General features: G+C 43.8%; 1 protein-coding gene across 1 annotated transcript in view; it reads right to left on the minus strand.

Annotated features, from left to right (window-relative positions):
* LOC126262933 (uncharacterized) overlaps positions 1-19,820 on the minus strand; it is a 421,675-nt gene extending 401,855 nt beyond the window's left edge. Inside the window, exon 1 of the mRNA XM_049959863.1 lies at positions 19,601-19,820. The gene's annotated coding sequence lies outside the window, so the exon portion shown is untranslated. The remainder of the gene's footprint in view (positions 1-19,600) is intronic.
* Positions 19,821-23,104: the final 3,284 nt, after the last annotated feature.

The following is a 23,104-nucleotide window of genomic DNA, read 5'->3' on the forward strand; positions in this document are numbered from 1 at the left end:
AACTCGATTTAACGTCCGAAAGCGCACCATTAATAAGCCATAATAGTTACTTAATCACTTCTCTCAACCAACTTAAATTTTCTACTGACCAGCATTGTATCTTATGCAGACTGATTTGCCCATGTTTTGTAAACGGCACTTCATCCGTAGACAAAATCTTGCATAGAAACACCACATCAATTTGTAAAACACAGCATGCGGAGAGCTGTAAGGACTATGTAAGTCATTGTCATGAAGGTATTGATGGACTGATGTGCGTGGAAAACTTGAAATGTTGGACTGCGGTATTTTCACTGCACCCGTTTGTTTGATTCGAATCGCGCATTCAAACTGCAAATAACAACTTGTGGCGTTTCACCGCTACTAATGCTTCGGTTTTCTTCTTACTATTTGTCCAAGTTTCAGAACGAGTTGTGTCATTAAAGTCTTCATCAAAGTCTTTTGCAACATCACCGTAAAACGTATTTGGTTCCAGTGACAACAACAAAGTCAATGCGATAATTTGTCAGCTATAAACGTTAAAACGTACTTACATACGCCTGAAAATGAGTAAAAGCTGTCCTCTAAATATTTATTCGTTAAGGATATGTGTGGGGAGGCTTGTCTTAGCAGCAGGAAGCACATTACGTGTGTTACGGAGATTTTACTGCACATACGCTAACGGAAACGGGATGTGTTACGCTGTGAAATCCTTGACCGAACGCTACTAGACCTATACACCAGTATTTGCAAGTCTGTGGGATATGTAGGTTAAAATTTCTTACTCATGCAAGTTTATTTTTAGTACAGAAAGAAAACAACTCCAACAAAGGGAGACGGGGAAAAAATCGCAACACGTAGAAGGAGTTATGCGACATAAACGAATGTTCGGAGTCGCGTTTCTACAGTTGACACATGATAATATGTGCACAAATTTCGCGCCACTCGCATAAGAGTGGCGCTAGTAATGCCACTACAAAGGTGCAAATAAAATTTGCCTTAAGTACACGCTGTAACATCATGAGCGTCAGTTACCTTCTTAGACGTGGTCAGTTTATGTTAGTCAAGAAGCCATTATCAACACGTTACTGAGTTTCAACGAAGTCCTGTAATAGGGGTATGAGAAGCTGGATGTTCCTTCTGCAGGAAGACTTGGGAGGAATGTAGTCAATGTATATGATTGCTGGCGCCAGAAGAACGGGCTTCGGACGGCCACGTGGCACTACCGAGAGGTAAGACCCTTTGCGTATGGCTCTGTCGCACCGTACTGCATCTGTAGAAGAAATCTGAAGGGCATTTGGCACGACAGTGACATGAAGAAGCGTTGCGAGCGAGACGTCGTGTATATTCCACTGATCCCAAATCACCGCCAATGCGACTTCAGTGATGTCAAGCGAGAGGTCATTGGAGCGAATGGTGGAGATCTGATGTGTTTTCTGAGGTGTCTCGGTGTCAGTGATGGCAGTGTGTTGGTTAGAAGGTGGCCAGTTAAGTGCCTGCAACCTGTTGGCGTCCTCATTTTAGTTAAGGAGTTATGCTCTGGAGGGCGATTTCATGTGACAGCAGGAGCACTCTCCTGGTTATCAGACTGACCCTGCCTGCAAAATTGTACGCCAATCCAGTGATTCGACATGTAGTGCTGCCAATCATGAACAGCATTTCGGAGGGTGCTTTCCAACAGGATAACGCTCGCCTACATACAGCTCTTGTAACAGGCTCTACAGGCCGTCGACATTTTGTCTTCGGCTGCTCGAACACCAGATCTGTCTCCAACGGAGCTCATATGAGACATCATCGGATGACATAGTGTCATTCACAACCAGCATTAACCGTCCCTGTACTGACCGGCCAAGTGAAAGAGGTGTGGAACTCCATCCCATAAACAGACATCCAGCAGCTGTACAATGCAATGCATTCACACTTGCCTGCTTGTTTCAACATTCTGGCGGTTACACCAGTTATTATGTACCAGCATTTCACATTTGCAATGGCTTAACTAAACCTTACATTAACCTGTGATCTTGCAAATATAATAGGCCACCAAGAGAAATGTATTCCAGAAATTTCATTACTCTACGTTAATTATTTTTTGGTGCTGCGATTTTTTTCAATCACTGTGTGAAGATAGCCATGAGTACACGATGGCTATTAAACGTCTCTTAAGTTAGTGGAACTTTTCAATTAGAGACAGGAATAGAGGATGGGCAGAGATTGTGCAAGTTGCAACTGTTGTCATCTTACGGAGATTAAGTAGTGAGGTTATTGACATGGGGAATTTGGGAATAACATGTCGGTAGATCACAGATCAGACAGTCTATAGTGCAATGGCTGCAGAGCGACTGGTTACGAGATGGACTCAAGTCGACAGAGAGGCACGAGTAGAATGCATGTGACCTTCGAAAAGAACTACACCACGAAAAGATAGTATGATTGTTCGACTTACTCTGACGAGTAGAATGATCACAAAAGCAGAAACCCAAGCAGTGGACGCATGCAGAATGTCACTACGAAATGTGGGGAACAGATTACTGGAGGTTGGGTGGAGTTCTCGAGTTGACATACGCCGCCAACACACCACAGGCAATACAGACTAGCTTGGAGCAGAGCTAGAGGTAATTGCGACATTGACTGCCATTCTGAGGTGCTCAGCGGTTAGTGGTTGTGGAGATGACGCCAGTGAGGCAGTAAAAGATATGGTGAAAAATCAAAAGAAGCAGCTATTGACGTCCGGTGTGGCCGAGCGGTTTTAGGCGCTTCAGTCTGGAGCCGCGCCACCGCCACGGTCGCAGGTTCGAATCCTGTCTCAGGCATGGATGTGTGTGATGTCTGTAGGTTAGTTAGGTTGAAGTAGTTCTAAGTTATAGAGGACTAATGACCTCAGATGTTAAGTCCCATAGTGCTTAGAGCCATTTGAACCAAGAAGCTACTGTCATGACCCATACCACTTCACCTCCTGCAATCTCAGTTTGGAGAGCCGTTGGATGTGGTAAGAGCATGGACTTGGTAATTACTTATAAGAGGCTCAATGTTCGCCATTATGTGACAAGAATAGGAATACCTTGTTGTCGTACTCTTCGTGACAATAATACCACATGGCATTTTCCAGCAGGGTAGTGCAATTTCATACCAAAAACACTTTGAAAAATGAATGGATTTCTGACAGGTCTGCTTGGTCCACTAATTTTCTGTTCATAATGTATAATATTCAATGGTAAGACGTATACTTCCATACCAGTCTCCAGCATGACATGGCAAGAACTTCACCATGATGATATTCAGAAGCTGTCTGCTTCCATTCTACATCTGGTAAAAGACTATATTCGTACTGATCGGGGTGGTACTTCATGCTTACAGGGGCTGGACAGAAATAGAGGCATATCATGTGAAACATATGCTTGAACATAAACTCAGGTGCTATCCGAGCTTGTAGGTTGCCCTCAACACGTTGCAAGTTTCGATCATGGTCAGGGGCCCTATTATGTACCTTTCCTCCATTTTGCCGATCGGTTCGGTACGCGAGCGCACCGAACAGTCTTGTCTTTGAAAGTGAGCCCCAGCATTATTCTGTTAGCATTTCGGAAGCGATGCCGAACGGTCCTAGCGAACGGAAACGCTGTTGTCAATTCTCCTCGCGCCAGCCAATCAAAAGCAATCTGCCTCAAATCCACGCATGCGCTCTAAAGCGCCAAAGCGGCATGAACTTGAATGGGCTAGCAGCCTACACAGGCATGTGATTAAGAGTATGTAAAACTGTTCAAATTTCGTTGACCACATGATTCCATGATTGCATGATAACGATAGGATATTGACTGTGTTCTAGAAACTGTCGTAAATGTCACATTATGTCATTTTATTCTCATTCACATCGACGACTTGTTTGGGATTTTACGTTTCGGAATATGAGTTAGGAATAGAGTGTATTACGACATTGCAGAAATACATGAATATAAACACCCAAAAAATTCGTTATGTTTTCGTTTTCCGTCGTTCCTTAGTTGCTTCAAAATTCGTGGAGGTGCGTTCTGGCTATGCAACTAATTGAAGGCAGTTTTTATATTGCCATAAGCGGTTCGGTTCCTTTGTTCGTGATGTTGCTTCACAAATAAAAGAAGCGAAACGCGTATGGGAATAAACTGCAAAGACGGAACACGTCTCCACGAACCTGAAAAATTGTTTAAGAGAGTATCAAAGAATAGGAAGATGCATAGAATGTGGTTGTAACTCACTTCTAGAGATCCAAATGATGAAGTAGTCTATTTCCCTATATGATTTGCTTGATAAAAACAAAATTTTTAAAAATCAACTTTTCGAGGGCGTGTGGCGAGCGCACTTTTCGAAGTTCGTTGTAGTTTATAACACGCATCTGATTAATCAAAATGTTTCATATATGGTGGTATAGTCTGAAAATATTGTCGCGGAAATCATTTATCTCTGTCTACTGTTGTTAAGGATTCGATCTGAGATAAATACATGTGACAAGCTAGAGTATAAAGACGATTGCTGCTACTTTCATTAGCAGCAATTTACATTGTGCTCTTAGATTCCTGTCTGATCACACTCTCAGAAATCGCTACGTATTCCTTAAAAAAAAATGGTGGATTATTTGTGGCAAGAAGAAGTATAAATGTCACTGTCAGTTGTTTCACTCACAGTATTTTAATCTTTCACTCCTTAAACGTATGGAAGTCGCAAAATCGGAGATACTCGTTACTGAGAAAGCGCGCTCTTACGTGTAACTTAAAACGAATACTTCAGAAAAATGCTGAACTTGGACGGTCAACAAAGTCTCAGAATGTGTTGCAAACACGAAGAGGAAAAAATATATTTCGCATCTAGCGGCATGCGAACCAACGTCCTTCGTCATGGCAGTTCGTCACCTTACCACCATTGCTACTAGAACTCGTATGCATCATTTTATACAATTCCATTTGAGTAAGACGCAGGCTGACTTCGTTGCCGAATGATGAGAGTGTAAGCCGTAAACGTATGAAATTTTGGGTGGTTTCCGCTATCAGGTTTCACAAAATTTGTTTGCATTGTTACTTAAAGGCGTTAAACACGTTTCGACAATTAATAAGTAAAGCATTTGTGGAAAAGAGAACGCAAAGTCACTAGTAATTTCAGCTAACACTCATTAGATATACGTATGCAGAGCCGAATTCTTGAAATTTAATAATTTTTAAAACTATTAATTACGTAAAAATAACAGGTATTTTGTGAGAATATTGACTAAAACTGTTTTCTATTTTATAATCATTCACAGTAACAACCATACAAACCATATTTCTAACAAAGGAAAATATTCTATTATGAACTCACTTTCCACCTGGACACGGTGATTTTTCAGTAACATAATCGCTAAATCAGGCAAAAACGAATACAAACGTCTAAAAAATGAGATCGACAGGAAGTGCAAAATGGCTAAGCAGGCATGGCTAGAGGACAAATATAAGGATGTAGAGGCTTATCTCACTAGGGGTAAGATAGATACAGCGTACAGGAAAATTAAAGAGACCTTTGGAGAAAAGAGAGCCACTTGTATGAATATCAGGAGCTCAGATGGAGACCCAGTTCTAAGCAAAGAGGGGAAAGCAGAAAGGTGGAAGGAGTATATAGAGGGTCTATACAAGGGCGATGTACTTGAGGACAATATTATGGAAATGGAAGAGGATGTAGATGAAGATGAAATGGGGGATACGACACTGCGTGAAGAGTTTGACAGAGCACTGAAAGACCTGAGTCCAAACAAGACCCCGGGAGTAGACAACATTCCATTAGAACTACTGACGGCCTTGGGAGAGCCAGTCCTGACAAAACTCTACCATCTGGTGAGCAAGATGTACGAGACAGGCGAAATACCCTCAGACTTCAAGAAGAATATAATAATTCCAATCCCAAAGAAAGCAGGTGTTGACAGATGTGAAAATTACCGAAATATCAGTTTAATAAGCCACGGCTGCAAAATACCAACACGAATTCTTTACAGACGAATGGAAAAACTGGTAGAAGCCAACCTCGGGGAAAATCAGTTTGGATTCCGTAGAAATGTTGGAACACGTGAGGCAATACTGACTTTACGACTTACCTTAGAAGAAAGATTAAGTAAAGGGAAACCTACATTTCTAGCATTTGTAGACTTAGAGAAAGCTTTTGACAATGTTGACTGGATCAAATTCTAAAGGTGGCAGGGGTAAAATACAGGGAGCGAAAGGCTATTTACAATTTGTACAGAAACCAGATGGCAGTTATAAGAGTTGAGGGACATGAAAGGGAAGCAGTGGTTGGGAAGGGAGTGAGACAGGGTTGTAGCCTCTCCCCGATGTTATTCAATCTGCATATTGAGCAACAAGTGAAGGAAACGAAAGAACAATTCGGAGTAGGAATTGAAATCCATGGAGAAGAAATAAAAACTTTGAGGTTCGCCGATGACATTGTAATTCTGTCAGAGACAGTAAAAGACTTGGAAGAGCAGTTGAACGGAATGGATAGTGTCTTGAAGGTAGGATATAAGATGAACATCAACAAAAGCAAAACGAGGATAATGGAATGTAGTCGAATTAAGTTGGGCGATGCTGAGGGAATTAGATTAGGAAATGAGACACTTAAAGTAGTAAAGGAGTTTTACTATTTGGGGAGCAAAATAACTGATGATGGTCGAAGTAGAGAGAATATAAAATGTAGACTGGCAATGGCAAGGAAAGCGTTTCTGAAGAAGAGAAGTTTGTTAACATCGAGCATAGATTTAAGTGTCAGGAAGTCTTTTCTGAAAGTATTTGTATGGAGTGTAGCCATGTATGGAAGTGAAACGTGGACAATAAATAGTTTGGAGAAGAAGAGAATAGAAGCTTTCGAAATGTGGTGCTATAGAAGAATGTTGAAGATTAGGTGGGTAGATCACGTAACTAATGAGGAGGTATTGAATAGTATTGGGGAGAAGAGAAGTTTGTGGCACAACTTGACCTCTTTAGAGGAGGATATAAGATGAACATAAACAAAAGCAAACCTTGGATAATGGAAAATAGTCGAGTTAGCTAGGGTGATGCTGAGGGAATTAGATTAGGAAATGAGACAAAATAGTAAAGAAGGTTTGCTATTTGGGGTGCAAAATAAATAATGATTGTCGAAGTGGAGAGGATATAAAATGTAGACTGGCAATGGCGAGGAAAGCGTTTCTGAAGAAGAGGAATTTGTTAACATCGAGTATAGATTTAAGTGTCAGGAAGTCGTTCCTGAAAGTATTTGTATGGAGTGTAGCCATGTATGGAAGTGAAACATGGACGATAAATAGTTTGGACAAGAAGAGAATAGAAGCTTTTGAAATGTGGTGCTACAGAAGAATGCTGAAGATTAGATGCTTAGATCATATAACTAATGGGGACGTATTGAATAGAATTGGGGAGAAGAGAAATATGTGGCACGACTAGAAGAAGGGATCGGTTGGTAGGACATATTCTGAGGCATCAAGGGATCACCAATTTAGTATTGGAGGGCAGCGTGGAGGGTAAAAATCGTAGAGGGAGACCAACAGATGAATACACTAAGCAGATTCAGAAGGATGTAGGTTGCAGTAGGTACTGGGAGATGAAGGAGCTTGCACAGGATAGATTAGCATGGAGAGCTGCATCAAACCAGTCTCAGGACTGAAGACCACAACAACAACAACAACAATCGCTAAATATGAAGCTGAAACCGCTCAATATGTTTAAAATAACAAATTCTAGGTGTAAATAAACCACAACAAACCGAAGGAGAGGGCCATACCGAAATTCATGTCCTCTCGGTACAGATGTCGAAAATTCGGAAGGAGGACCGATCAGTATCAGGTCTCAGCAGCTTACTGAATAGGAACTTCGTATAAAAATCGAAACTGACGTCACTGCCGAGGCTAACCTATTGCACCGATCGGTATGAACGATACAGAATAGGGCTCCAGAACAGCGTCCTGTATAGTTGTGGGTCCATTATGTCGAGTGAATTCTAACAGGGAGTAATTGTTGGTGCTCGTATGGTGTGTGTTACAGTAACCAAGGCAGCAGAGGTGTTTGATGTCGCAAGAGGCACCATATAGAACAATTACACCGCATACGGACAAAGCAGGAAGACATTATCCGCTAAGTAATGACGCGGACGAAATTGTGTGTTGCGTGATGGCAACAGACAGTCATTGAAAGGATCTGTGACGAAACAAAAGTTGACCATAGCTGCAAAAGACACAGCTTAACTGAAAGTCGCTCTCATGAACTCTGTCAGCACCAAAACAACAAGAAGTGTGTTCCGTATGCTGGGAATTGCAGGAGGAGCTTGACATTTCGATTACACAGAGTGGGCACGTGAGTATTGAGTCCGAACAATTATGAATTCTAGGTGTTCAGATAGGTAGTAAGCTGTCATGGAAAGCCCATGTTCAGGATCTTGTTCAGTAACTGAATGCTGGTATATTCAGCATTCGATCATTATCTGCAATAAGTGAAGAGCCAACAAGAAAGTTAGTCTGCTTTTCTTATTTTCATCCACTTTCGATATAGAACTTCACTCTGGGGTAACGCTTTCCATTCAGAACCGGTGTTTTAGGCACAGAAACCGGCAATTCGAACAATATGTCATGTGACTTCTGAAATTTTCCCGGCGTTTTTCTTCTTCTAATAATTTCTGGGTATGCAGCCGGATCCCGTCGACATTCTGCCACGATATTTCGGCCAAGAGACGTCCGGCCATCATCAGGTGAGTACACAACTAGTGAAGAGCCCAGTTTTTTTTTCCTTTATTGAGTTTCAATTCCCCCTAAAGGGGGTGGGCTGGCAGCAGCTTATTACGCCGCTCTTCAGCCTACAGAATTTGTTGTAAAAAGATGAAGATAATAAAAAATAATAACAGTTGGCGGTAAAATCGGTGACTTAAAGGTAAAATAGCAGAAAATTCTGGAGCTTAAAACATAAAACACAGGGTTGATGATGCCAATAAAATATACAGGAAGCAGATAGACAGACAATTAAAAAACACAGCGACAGTCTGGGTTCTGTTCGCAAAAGATACACTCCTGGAAATTGAAATAAGAACATCGTGAATTCATTGTCCCAGGAAGGGGAAACTTTATTGACACATTCCTGGGGTCAGATACATCACATGATCACACTGACAGAACCACAGGCACATAGACACAGGCAACAGAGCATGCACAATGTCGGCACTACTACAGTGTAAACCGAGCGAGGTGGCGCAGTGGTTAGCACACTGGACTCGCATTCGGGAGGACGACGGTTCAATCCCGTCTCCGGCCATCCTGATTTAGGTTTTCCGTGATTTCCCTAAATCGTTTCAGGCAAATGCCGGGATGGTTCCTTTGAAAGGGCACGGCCGATTTCCTTCCCAATCCTCCCCTAACCCGAGCTTGCGCTCCGTCTCTAATGACCTCGTTGTCGACGGGACGTTAAACACTAACCACCACCACCACCACTACAGTGTATATCCACCTTTCGCAGCAATGCAGGCTGCTATTCTCCCATGGAGACGATCGTAGAGATGCTGGATGTAGTCCTGTGGAACGGCTTGCCATGCCATTTCCACCTGGCGCCTCAGTTGGACCAGCGTTCGTGCTGGACGTGCAGACCGCGTGAGACGACGCTTCATCCAGTCCCAAACATGCTCAATGGGGGACAGATCCGGAGATCTTGCTGGCCAGGGTAGTTGACTTACACCTTCTAGAGCACGTTGGGTCGCACGGGATACATGCGGACGTGCATTGTCCTGTTGGAACAGCAAGTTCCCTTGCCGGTCTAGGAATGGTACAACGATGGGTTCGATGACGGTTTGGATCTACCGTACACTATTCAGTGTCCCCTCGACGATCACCAGTGGTGTACGGCCAGTGTAGGAGATCGCTCCCCACACCATGATGCCGGGTGTTGGCCCTGTGTTCCTCAGTCGTATGCAGTCCTGATTGTGGCGCTCACCTGCACGGCGCCAAACACGCATACGACCATCATTGGCACCAAGGCAGAAGCGACTCTCATCGCTGAAGACGACACGTCTCCATTCGTCCCTCCATTCACGCCTGTCGCGACACCACTGGAGGCGGGCTGCACGATGTTGGGGCGTGAGCGGAAGACGGCCTAACGGTGTGCGGGACCGTAGCCCAGCTTCATGGAGACGGTTGCGAATGGTCCTCGCCGATACCCCAGGAGCAACAATGTCCCTAATTTGCTGGGAAGTGGCGGTGCGGTCCCCTACGGCACTGCGTAGGATCGTACGGTCTTGGCGTGCATCCGTGCGTCGCTGCGGTCCGGTCCCAGGTCGACGGGCACGTGCACCTTCCGCCGACCACTGGCGACAACATCGATGTACTGTGGAGACCTCACGCCCCACGTGTTGAGCAATTCGGCGGTACGTCCACCCGGCCTCCCGCATGCCCACTATACGCCCTCGCTCAAAGTCCGTCAACTGCACATACGGTTCACGTCCACGCTGTCGCGGCATGCTACGGCGGCGGTGCACAAATGCTGCGCAGCTAGCGCCATTCGACGGCCAACACCGCGGTTCCTGGTGTGTCCGCTGTGCCGTGCGTGTGATCATTGCTTGTACAGTCCTCTCGCAGTGTCCTGAGCAAATATGGTGGGTCTGACACACCGGTGTCAATGTGTTCTTTTTTCCATTTCCAGGAGTGTATTAAATGCACACCCAGCGACAGCATGATTTCTGTTCGCAACACTGTAGTAAGACGCACAACACTGAACACTCACTTAAACACTGCACTAAAAAGTTGGCACAAATATGACATACCACACCCGAGAGCAGGTGGGGGGAACTGGTCAGATGCCGGGAAAAAAAGGGGAGGAAGGAGAGGAAAAGTGAAGGGCGAGGGGGGAAAGGAGCCAATGGAAGATGAGGATCTATAAGAGTGGTGGGGGGTGCTGAGCAGACGTGCCAGGGAGTGAGGAAGGCAGAGGATGGGAGTACAAAAGGACTCGCGGGGGGGGGGGGGGGGGAGGGGAGAAAGGAGATAGGGAGAGGGTAGGCGGGGAGAAAACACAGGATGGAAGGGGGGAGGAAGAGGGAGCCCAGGGAAAGGACGGAAGAGCCCAGGTGCAGTCGCGGTATGTATGCCGAATCTCGCGCATGCGAAATGTACTGGCATCCTACAGCGCATGCGTCAGGTGTTGACTCCTCGGTGAAGGTATGTTCTCGAAACTTCAACAAAAGCCCGTACCGAGTTACTAAGCGTCTCTCTTACAGAGTCTTCCAATGAAATTTATCTATCTTGTCCGTAACGCTTTCGCGATTACTAAATGATCCTGTAACCAAGCGCGCTGCTCTCCGTTGGATCTTTTCTATCTCTTCTATCAACCCAGTCTGGTACGGATCCCACACCAAGCAGTTGGCGAACAAGTGTTCTGTAACCTACTTCCTTTGTTTTGGAACTACATTTCCTTAGGATTCTTCCAATGAATCTCAGTCCGGCATCTGGTTTACTGACGATAAATTTTATATGGTCATTCCATTCTAACACTCCTAATGCGTACTCCCAGATAATTTATGGAATTAACTGCTTCCAGTAGCTGCCCTGCTATATTGTAGCTAAATGATAAAGGATCTTTCTTTCTGTGTATTCGCAGCACATTACACTAGTCTACATTGAGATTCAATTGCCATTCCCTGCTCCATGCGTCAATTCGTTGCTGTTCCTCCTGCATTTCAGTACAATTTTCCATTGTTACAGTCCCTCGATACATTACAGCATCATCCGCAAAAAGTCTCAGCGAACTTCCGATGTTATCCACAAGGTCATTTATATATATTGCGAATAGCAACGGTACTACGACACTCCCCGCGGCACACCTGAAATCACTGTTACTTCGGAAGACTTTTCTCCATTGAGAATGACATGCTGCGTTCTGTTATATAGGAACTCTTCAATCCAGTTACACAATTGGTCTGATAGTCCATATGCTCTTACTTTGTTCATTAAACGACTGTGGGGAACTGTATCAAACGCCTTGTGGACGTCAAGAAACACGGCATCTACCTGGGAACCCGTGTCTATGGCCCTCTGAGTCTCGTGGACGCATAGCGCGAGCTGGGTTTCACACTATCGTCTTTTTCTAAACCCATGCTGATTCCTACACAGTAGATTTCTAATCTCCAGAAAAGTCATTATACTCGAACATAATACGTGTTCCAAAATTCTACAACTGATCGGCATTAGAGACATAGATTGGTTCAAATTGTTCAAATGGCTCTGAGCACTATGGGACTTAACATCTTAGGTTATCAGTCCCCTAGAACTTAGAACTACTTAAACCTAACTAACCTAAGGACATCACACACATCCATGCCCGAGGCAGGATTCGAACCTGCGTCCGTAGCAGTCCCGCGGTTCCGGACTACAGCGCCTAGAACCGCACGGCCACACCGGCCGGCTGAGATATAGGTCTATACTTCCTACGGTTACTTGACAATGTCGTATTACTGTCAATGATTGTCTGACCATTTTGTCTTGTCAGGTCCATCCCGTGTTACAATGTTTATTCTCCAATGATGATCTTGTTTTCCAGGTTCCTGTTCACAACTCTCATTGTCCAGGACTGGTTATGTGGGCTCAAGGATGACTGTCGCATCTCCGCTGGCCAATGCAGTCACCAGATCTCAATATTGTTTGGCCTTTGTGCTCTGCGTTGTAACAAAGGTGTGTGATCACTATCCACCTCCTTCGTCATTAACAGGTCTTGTCACTAATTTGCAGGAAGAAGATTTCATTTAAAACAATGCAGGACCTCTCTGTAGCGATTCGGAGACAATTGGAAGCTGTTTTGAACGCCAGCGTCTTTCCTACACCGTATTAGGCATGGAAAATTGTGTATGTGGTGCTTCCGTTCCATACTGATGTTGGACATCTATTCCGAAACGTATGGAAGTTTAACTATTTAATTCAAGTTACATCATGAACATCACGTATTTATCAAACTAGTGCTTCGTAGTGTTATACTTTTCCCTACGAAATTAAATTATAGGTCTGTAAAGCTACACCAATCGTCAGAGGACAGATATTCAGCTGTTAAATTGACGGTCATTCGAAGCTAGAAGTCAAGTGAACATAGACTCTACAAAGCGTACCTTAATGGATATGAGCACTTCTTTAGGTTCATACCACCTCCTCCCAAAATATGGAGAGCACAGAACTTGCAGTAGAAGAGATTTGCTTCTCAGTATCGAAGCTGAAGAAGTGCTCACAGCTCAGTTCTCATTTCCCTGAATACTGACCATTCCTCCTGGAATACCCTGTAAATCTTCATAATGGAATATATCCACACTGTGTGATCCATCACAAGTCTTTCACAGAATACGGCCACTATTACCGAATCAGCATATGGAAGTAACGTTGGAGACGTGGATTATAAATTATGTTCTTCGGGCACAAAAGTACCTCAGCAGCTAGTCGCCGAACGAAAGTGCTAACAACTCCGGGAACCATAACGGTTTTCTAATTGATGTGAAGAGAAACAAGTGTGCGGGTTATAAAGAAGTCGCACGACATGGAAGGATTTCACTGCGTAAAACGAAGACAATTATAATACTTAAAAATCTCTTACAATTTACGCAAGAAAAGGTGCAGGAAAAAGAATAATGAAAGCATATAGAAAAAGTGAGCCAAACACTGCGTCTCTTCATAACTCCGTAGAACTGATTCAAAGTATTAGTTGGCACATCTGCCCCTTCAGTGCTACGTGAACGGATTAGCTACAGTACTTAAAGTTGGTCAGGTGATTCACAACATACTAAGTAGGAACAATTCTGACGCATCACCGCTTGAAGTCCAAATTCATTTTCCCACGATTCCAGTCACTGGGGAAGAGCTTTTCAGGGAAATGTAAGCAGAAGGAAATTCCCTATAGGAGTAAACGACGTAAATCCTTTCGCCAGTTTAAAAACTCGAGAAACATCCCGACCAGGCGGTATTGCACCAACCAGTTGCTCGTTTGTCCTGCATCTCTAATAATTTTCAGAATCTGCCATAACGTTTCCAAGGATAGTAGCTCGTATACTAAGAACTAGCACCGCAAAAGCTATTCAGTTTTTGTTAATCCAGACGTCCAGACTCACCTTGATAATATGACAATACTGACTACAGATACTAAACGAGTATTGGTAAGAATAAATTATGTAACTGATCTTCCTGAGATACAACCGGAGCTAAGAACAATGTCATCACAGCAATATTAATTTATGAATTGAAAGGCCCAAAATGTTGAAAGTGTATTCCTCCGCTAGGAGAATAGCGAACTCTCCACACCTCGTCTCGTCGCAATGGAGTGTAATTAACAAGGAATGTGTTGTAGTTGCAGGATGCCAAGTGGTGAGTACGCGGAAAACAGGTAGTAGAGTGAATGTGATATTTCTGGTTGTTTAGGGACACATGACGCACAAACGCCTAGAGGCAAAGCGAGAAAAAATGCAAAATCTGCCTCTCAATGGCCCAATCATCAGCACACTGACACGAACAACTCTAAGAAAAAACGTTGTGATTTAAGACGGAGCGACAGAAACTTCTCAGGATGCCACCGACAAGCGCAGGAAACACAACACTAGCGACGAAAGAAAACACGAAGTTAGAAGTGTTCTGAGCAACTATGGCCAAAGTCACCTGTTGGGAACACTCTACGAAAAACAGTCACTGGCGTAGGACACTCTTGAGTATATTACAGAAATTTTAAGCTAAGTTGGTCAGCTGTTGTAAAATATGGTCTGAATTAACACAGAAACTGAATGATAAAAAAGAAAATATAATCAAAAAGAAGGGCACCACCAATGGTCACAGATTTGACGCGCAACGGAGTTTTGCGGAGACGCTGGAAAACCTTGACCGGTAACCGCTTGACTGTACACGACAACTAACACGGAGAAGCCTACTTGCAAAGTTAGTTCGTAATTGAAACTTCCGTTGCAATTTGTACAGCTGTAGCTGAAGTTTCAATTAGGAACAGTTGTGGATGCCCCGCTAACAGAAATTTATGTTGCTTACAGAGTTTCGAGAACCTGCTTTAAATGAGGAATGTAAGACTAGACTGCATGCGCTTAGGTGTCGCATCCGTTGGGACCTAGAAGACAAGACCGCAATAATTACAACACTAATTACTTCGGCTACAAATGTATTCAAGCAATCATCCTTCGTGAGTTGCATACGGGAATGGAACGACGAGAATACATAACAAGTGGTACACTGGAAAGCACCTCCTGCCAAGTACTTCCCAGTGGTTTGCAGAGTATGTATTTAGATGGAAACTGTAGCGAATCAAGTCAACGCCACTTTCCCACTAATTTGTTCCCGAGACGTGAAAATTTACAGCAGAAAAAATCATGGCATAAACTTTTGAGATTTGAAGCGTAAAAGTTATTTTAGTAAATCCCAATTTGGACTTAAGGCAGGTTGGAAAATGTACATGAAGACTAAATAAACAAGGTGTAATATTGAACTTGCAAGCAGCTGTATAAAAAAATGCACACACCATATCAAATATTTTCTTTGTTTGCGTATATAGAGCTTAGGACAGCTCTGCTGAAAATTGGCCAGTACAATCGTAAAACACCATGGGGCTCCGTAATGGCCTCAACCCACCGTTACTCGCGCGATAATTCCCGACACAGTCACGCGACACGGATGACAGGTGTGATCCACAACATAAACTGTGTATTTGGTGACTTTGAACGGTGTATATCAATGATTTCAGGAGTGTTTTATTTAAATGTAAATTAAATATACGTAATAGATAAATACAGTGAAGTACAGGTCTACACTATGTTGGTAAATATTCTTGGCAATTGTTCACAAATACATAGCTCAGTACCTCTGCGAACGCCTCTATCAAGGATACTGTCAAGTCTCAGACACCTCATGTTCATCCTGAATCGCTATTTACTAATGAATAAGTTTGCATGGTTCAAGTCCGTTGTCCTTTGAGAAATCCCACAATTTTGGTTAATTCATTCTAGAACGTCTCAGAGATCCACAGATATTACATGCTAATGAAAGCTCTGCTCTGTTTCTTTAGCATTTCCTTGCCTATAAAAGTTACAATGAACTTCTTTGATGTAAATATTTATACATGTTGGAATTTTCATCCCAAAATAACTTCCCAATAGTTCTATCCGTGTTGTAACGAGCTTCATTTATGGATCCAGGAAAAGCAGTAATAATATTACAAACTCTTGTTCTAACATAGGTAGGGTATTTTCATTTCCTCCATTTAGCCGTTCTATCTTCCCATTGAACCATAGACCTTGCCGTTGGTGGGGAGGCTTGCGTGCCTCAGCGATACAGATGGCCGTACCGTAGGTGCAACCACAACGGAGGGGTATCTGTTGAGAGGCCAGACAAACGTGTGGTTCCAGAAGAGGGGCATCAGCCTTTTCAGTAGTTGCAGCGGCAACAGTCTGGATTATTGACTGACCTGGCCTTGCAACATTAACTGAAACGGTCTTGCTGTGCTGGAACTGCGAACGGCTGAAAGCAAGGGGAAACTACAGCCAGAATTTTTCCCAAGGGCATGCAGCTTTACTTTATGGATAAATGATGATGGCGTCCTCCTGGGTAAAATATTCCGGAGGTAAAATAATGCCCCATTCGGATATCCGGGCGGGGACTACTCAAGAGGATGTCGTTATCAGGAAAAAGAAAACTGGTGTTCTACGGATCGGAGTGTGGAATGTCAGATCCCTTAACCGGGCAGGTAGATTAGAAAATTTAAAAAGGGAAATGGATAGGTTAAAGTTAGATATAGTAGGAATTAGTGAAGCTCGGTGGCAGGAGGAACAAGACTTTTGGTCAGGTGAATGCAGGGTTAAAAACACAAAATCAAATAGGGGTAATGCAGGAGTAGGTTTAATAATGAATTTCCAGGGGCAGACGTTGACTCTGACCACAATCTATTGGTTATGAACTGTAGATTAAAACTGAAGAAACTGCAAAAAGGTGGGAATTTAAGGAGGTGGGATCTGGATAAACTGACTAAACCAGAGGTTGTTCAGAGTTTCAGGGAGAGCATAAGGGATCAATTGACAGGTATGGGGGAAAGAAGTACAGTAGAAGAAGAATGGGTAGCTTTGACGGATGAAGTAGTGAAGGCAGCAGAGGATCAAGTAGGTAAAAAGACGAGGGCTAGTAGAACTCCTTGGGTAACAGAATGAATATTGAACTTAATTGACGAAAGGAGAAAATATAAAAATACAGTAAATGAAGCAGGCAAAAAGGAATACAGACGTCTCAAAAATGAGATCGACAGGAAGTGCAAAATGGCTAAGCAGGGATGGCTAGAGGACAAATGTAAGGACGTAGAGGCTTATCTCACTTGGGGTAAGATAGATATTGCCTACAGGAAAATTACAGAGACCTTTGGAGAAAAGAGTACCACTTGTATGAAACAAGGCCCCGGGAGTAGACAACATTCCATTAGAACTACTGATGGCCTTGGGAGAGCCAGTCCTGACAAAACTCTACCATCTGGTGAGCAAGATGTATGAGACAGGCGAAATACCCTCAGACTTCAAGAAGAATATAATAATTCCAATCCCAAAGAATGCAGGTGAGAAAATTACCGAACTATCAGTTTAATAAGTCACAGCTGCAAAATACTAATGCGAATTCTTTACAGACGAATGGAAAAACTAGTAGAAGCCGATCTCGGGGAAGATCAGTTTTGATTCCGTAGAAATATTGGAGCACGTGAGGCAATACTGACCTTACGACTTATCTTAGAAGAAAGATTAAGGAAAGGCAAACCTACGTTTCTAGCATTTGTAGACTTAGAGAAAGCTTTTGACAATGTTGACTAGAATACTCTCTTTCAAATTCTAAAAGTGGCAGGGGTAAAATACAGGGAGCGAAAGGCTATTTACAATTTGTACAGAAACCAGATGGCAGTTATAAGAGGCGAGGACATGAAAGGGAAGCTGTGGTTGGGAAGGGAGTGAGACAGGGATGTAGCCTCTCCCCAATGTTATTCAATCTGTATATTGAGCAAGCAGTAAAGGAAACAAAAGAAAAATTCGGAGTAGGTATTAAAATCCATGGAGAAGAAATAAAAACTTTGAGGTTCGCCGATGACATTGTAATTCTATCAGAGACAGAAAAGGACTTGGAAGAGCAGTTGAACGGAATGGACAGTGTCTTGAAAGGAGGATATAAGGTGAACATCAAGAAAAGCAAAACGAGGATAATGGAATGTGGTCGAATTAAGTCGAGTGATGCTGAGGGAATTAGATTAGGAAATGAGGCACTTAAAGTAGTAAATGAGTTTTGCTATTTGGGGAGCAAAATAACTGATGATGGTCGAAGTAGAGAAGTTATAAAATGTAGACTGGCAATGGCAAGGAAAGCGTTTCTGAAGAAGAGAAATTTGTTAACATCGAGTATAGATTTAAGTTTCAGGAAGTCGTTTCTCAGAGTATTTGTATGGACTGTAGCCATGTATGGAAGTGAAACATGGACGATAAAGAGTTTGGACAAGAAGAGAATAGAAGCTTTCGAAATGTGGCGCTACAGAAGAATGCTGAAGATTAGATGGGTAGATCACATAACTAATGATGAAGTATTGAATAGAATTGGCGAGAAGAGGAGTATGTGGCACAACTTGACAAAAAAAAAAAGGGACCGAATAGTAGGACATGGTCTGAGGCATCAAGGGACCACAAATTTAGCTTTGGAGGACAACGTGGAGGGTAAAAATCGTAGAGGGAGACCAAGAGATGAATACACTAAGCAGATTCAGAAGAATGTGGGTTGCAGTAAGTACTGGGAGATGAAGAAGCTTGCACAGGATAGGGTAGCATGGAGAGCTGCATCAAACCAGTCTCAGGACTGAAGACCACAACAACAACATAAACAACATATTTTCTTAAAAGGAGTACGGCCTCTCAAATTATTTCTTCCTATGATTAATATCCATCATTTCCTGCCACTTCTTGTTCTGTTCCCGAACCATATCACTTTCATTTACACAATCCTCGTTCTCTGAGCCAGCAATATCAAGATCTTCATCACTCAGATCGCGGGACCATTCCAGCCATTCTCCGGAGGTCTGCTAAATTCTATCCAAGGCTTTTTGTACCTTTTATATTTATTCCGCAAACTAAAAATATGCAGAAGATTTACGTTACATACATAAGTATACTAGTTAGAAAGTGAATTAACTGTTATTAGTTTCGATATGCATGAAATTACGCACATGGAAGTTGGAAAGTTGTAAAATAATATATGTACCTACTTTTTTTTTAAAGAGATGAACAGTGCTGGCTGCAAAAGAGACCTTTTGCATTACACCGCCATGAATTGGAAGAAGTTCTATACACTTACTTTGTTTCTCATTGTAGCAGTAGAACTCGCACGGATGACCAATATCTTCCAAGCTATAGTAATGCTTCATACACAATGCAAACCTGCGTAACCGAAAGCCAATTATGGCTGAAGCTAAGGGATGGAGTACTGAAAATGGCGCGAACTCAATTCAGCCCAGTCAGACAAACCAGAGAGGGAAAATCACGTGGATGATGAGTTTCATCCGTGCGAGCAACGGATGGTTAATCAACTTTGCAAGAATAAAGTACACTTATTACTGAGTAGGATATACGCTCATACCTTGAAGGTTTATTCCTCTATAGCGCAATGTCAGTGTGGTGCCTCCAAAGCGGAAGCTCCAGCATTGTGAATCGTAGGTGCGTTACGGCTCTCCCGGGTACACGTGAGCGCAACAGAATTCACTATCGATAAGATGTCACGAATGAAGTGCGTCGTTCGCATCGAACAGTGTCACGTGAGACGCGGGGACAGACGAACCGTACGTCAAACGGGGCCCCAGGTAAAGTAGCGCCTCAGCTGACTGCGAGGACAAGACGGGCTTGCGCGCGCAGCTGACCCGTCGCTGACCTTGGCCGTAGGCCACGCGGCGTTGTGGTTCCCCCGCGTCAGCTGACACACCGCAAGCACGTACAGCGTCAAACGCAAACAGTGACTCTCCGTTGTTATCGTCTTACTCGTAGGACTCCCACCGAACTTCTGTCGCATTTAGAACAGAGTTTGTTCGTTCGGCACCACTTCCATTTTCACAGCTACTCAGTTTATGTATCAGTATAAACTGCGTAAGTCACTATGAGTCGCATACAAGAAATTATCTGCTGTTTTACTAAGACCTACTACATGTTACTCGGTTACGACTTATGTAATCGTCTTCAGAAGATGCTTGCTGGAACATTTTGCGGCAGTTTTTTAGGATTCCAGGTAGCTGAATACGACTTACTAGTTTCTAGCAAAAACAAAGAAACTGAACAGCAGAGATATAGGAGTAGTGAAAAATCTCGTTTATGGTCAGTTTGTTGCTTACATCTCAAAAGTAAACTCAAGTACAAAGTCATCTGATAGCTATATGTACGTGTACTGACGGCGGTAGTATAGCGTACATACGAGGTATAAAATGGCAGTGCATTGGCGGAGCTGTCATTTGTACTCTCGTGATTCACGTGAAAAGGTTTCCTAGGTAATTATGGTCGCACGACGGGAATTAGCAGACAATGGCCGCGTAATTGTAGTTGGAGTTAGACATGTGGGACATTCCATTTCGGAAATCGTCTGGAAATTCAATATTCCGCGATCAACAATATCAAGAGTGTACCGAGAATATCAAATTTCAGACATTACCTCTCATCAGAGACAACACAGTGGCCGACGGCCTTCACTTAACGGCCGAAAACAGCGGCGTTTGTGTAGAGTTGTTAGCGCTAATATACATCCGAAACTACACTACTGGCCACTAAAACTGCTACATCACGAACAGGACGTGCTACAGACGCGAAATTTAACCGACATGAAGAAGATGCTCTGATATGCAAATGGTTAGCTTTTCAGAGCATTCACACAAGGTTTGCGTCGGTGGCGACACCTACAACGTGCTGACATGAGGAAAGTTTCCAACCGATTTCTCATAAACAAACGGCAGTTGACCGGCGTTGCCTGGTAAAACGTTGTTATGCGTCGTGTAAGGAGGAGAAATCCGTACCATCACGTTTCCGACTTTGATAAAAGTCGGATTGTAGCCTCTCGCGATTGCGGTTTATCGTATCGCGACATTCCTGCTCGCGTTGATCGAGATCCAATGACTGTTAGCAGGGTATGGTGGCTTCAGGAGGGTAATACGGAACTCCGTGCTGGATCCCAACGGCCTCTTATCACTAGCAGTCGAGATGACAGGCATCTTATCCGCATGGCTGTAACGGATCGTGCACCCAGTCTCGATCCCTGAGTCTACAGATGGGGACGTTTGCAATACAACAACCATCTGCACGAACAGTTCCACGACGTTTACAGCAGCATGGGCTATCAGCTCGGAGACCATGGCTACGGTTACCCTTGACACTGCATCACAAACAGGAGCGACTGCGATGGTGTACTCAACGACGAACCTGGGTGCACGAATGACAAAACGTCATTTTTTCGGGTGAATCCATGTTAGGTTTACAGCAACATGATGGTCTCATCCGTATCTGGCGACATCGCAGTCTTCGCACAGTGGAAGCGTGTATTCGTTATCGCCATGCTGGCGTATCACTCGGCGTGATTATATGGGGTGCCACTGGTTACACGTCTCGGTCACCTCTTGTTCGCATTGACGGCACTTTGAACAGTGCACGTTACATTTCAGATGTGTTACGACCCGTGGCTCTACCCCTCATTCGATCCCTGTGAAACCCTACATTTCATCAGTATAATGCACGACCGCGTGTTGCAAGTCCTGTACGGGCGTTTCTGGATACAGAAAATGTTCGACTGCTGCGCTGGCCAGCACATTCTCCAGATCTCTCACCAACTGAAAACGTCTGGTCAATTGTGGCCGAGCAACTGGCTGTTACAATACGCCAGTCACTACTCTTCATGAACTGATGCATTGTGTTGAAGCTGCATGGGCAGCTGTACCTGTACACGCCATCCAAAATCTGTTTCACTCAATGCCCAGGCGTATCAAGGCCGTTATTATGGGCGGAGGTGGTTGTGGTTCAAATGGCTCTGAGCACTATGGGACTCAACTGCTGTGGTCATAAGTCCCCTAGAACTTAGAACTACTTAAACCTAACTAACCTAAGGACAGCACACAACACCCAGCCATCACGAGGCAGAGAAAATCCCTGACCACGCCGGGAATCGAACCCGGGTACCCGGGCGTGGGAAGCGAGAACGCTACCGCACGACCACGAGATGCGGGCTGAGGTGGTTGTTCTGGGTGCTGATTTCTCAGTGTCTATGCACCCAAATTGCGTGGAAATGTAATCACATACCAGTTCATATATTTGTCCAATGAATACCCGTTTATCATCTGCATTTTTTCTTGTTGCAGCAATTTTAATGGCCAGTAGTGTATGTGAAAAAACCACAAAAATCAATGTGGGACTTACGACGCACGTAACCGTTAGGATAGTGCGGCGAAATTTGATTATGGGCTGTGGCAGCAGCCGACCATCGTGAGTGCCTTTGTTTGCTAATAGCACGACATCGGCTGCAGCGCTGTTCTCGGGCTCGTGACCATATCGGTTGGATCCTAATCGCCTGGAGAACCGTGGCCTGGTCAGATGAGTCCCGATTTCATTTGATAAGAGCCGATGGAAGGGAGTCTGTGAATTCCTAAGGGACCAAACTGCTGACGTCATCGGTCCCTAGACTTACACATTAGTTAAACTATAAACTAACTTATGCTAAGAACAACACACACATCCATGCCCGAGGGATGACTCACACCTCCGGTGGGAGGGGCTGCGCAATCCGTGGCGTGGCGCCTCAAATCGCTTTTACGTACATTTGCTTACCTGTAGCATGTAAGCGAACTTCTTTTCTCTAAAGCGCTCTATTTCGAAAGCCTTGGGTGTGGCATATTCGTTGTCAAACATAAATTGGAGCGCGGCGCCGATGGTAGCGTTCGAGTGTGGTGCAGAACCAAGTTTTCAACACAGCGCTGGACAAGTTGATTCTGGGCCCATAATGGTGTTCGCTGTTTTCACATGGAATGGACAGGGTCCTCTAGTCCAGGTCAACCAATAATTGGCTGGCAATGGTTATATTCGTCTACTTGGAGACCAAACGACGATGGATTTTTTGTGG

Source organism: Schistocerca nitens, chromosome 6 (assembly GCF_023898315.1).
Source record: "Schistocerca nitens isolate TAMUIC-IGC-003100 chromosome 6, iqSchNite1.1, whole genome shotgun sequence".
Lineage (NCBI taxonomy): Eukaryota > Metazoa > Arthropoda > Insecta > Orthoptera > Acrididae > Schistocerca > Schistocerca nitens.